This window comes from Anabrus simplex, chromosome 8 (assembly GCF_040414725.1).
Source record: "Anabrus simplex isolate iqAnaSimp1 chromosome 8, ASM4041472v1, whole genome shotgun sequence".
Classification (NCBI taxonomy): Eukaryota; Metazoa; Arthropoda; class Insecta; order Orthoptera; family Tettigoniidae; genus Anabrus; species Anabrus simplex.
The window spans coordinates 75,255,138-75,255,867 of NC_090272.1; the positions used below are offsets into that span (position 1 = coordinate 75,255,138).

Here is a 730-nt window from a genome sequence, read left to right on the forward strand (position 1 = left end):
TCGGAAGTTAGTCAGCAAGTCCACCAACGTTACTCCTATTAAACAGGAGACGCGAGCAGCTCAAAGTACAGAATGTGTGGGCACTATTACGGATATCCTTAACCAAGTGCACATCGACGAAGACATGTCACAAGCCAACATAGAAGTGCTTACCACAGCCATACAGGCGCTGGTGGACCGTTTCAAGGACATTGAATCCCCCACGGAGAATTTGTTAGAAGCCAAGGGCCATACCATGTTGAATACATCGGTTCTCGTCCGATCACCGCAGTTAAAAAACATTGGACGTGGTCAGTACTTGGATGGGTGACCGCTTGGGAACACCACGTGCCATTGGCTCAATTCCCTTTTGTCCGCCTCCGTAGTGTAACGGTTAGTGTTATTAGCTGCCGTCCTCGGGGGCCCGCGTTCGATTCCCGGTACTGCCAGAAATTTAAGAATGGCAGAAGGGCTGGTATGTGGTTCAAATGGTACACGCAGCTCACCTCCAATGGGGGTGTGCCTGAAAAGAGCTGCACCACCTCGGGATGAGGACACGAGTTTACTATTTTTTTTAGAAGACGATCAACCAATCAACGACGGATCTAAGGAAGGACAGGACCAACAACCCGACAACGCCATACCTTGGTGAAAAATGCAACCTCCCAGTTACGACAAAGGACTGCCAACGCCACCCGACCTGAAGGTCTACCAAATAGCCCAGGCCATAAAGGAGCAGCTAGCCCTCATC

At 50.4% G+C, this 730-nt stretch overlaps 1 non-coding gene across 1 annotated transcript; it reads left to right on the top strand.

Annotated features, from left to right (window-relative positions):
• Positions 1–220: 220 nt before the first annotated feature.
• On the top strand, positions 221–339 carry LOC136879416 (5S ribosomal RNA). Its single transcript, XR_010860917.2, has one exon. It is a non-coding gene; the product is annotated as a 5S ribosomal RNA (ribosomal RNA).
• Positions 340–730: the final 391 nt, after the last annotated feature.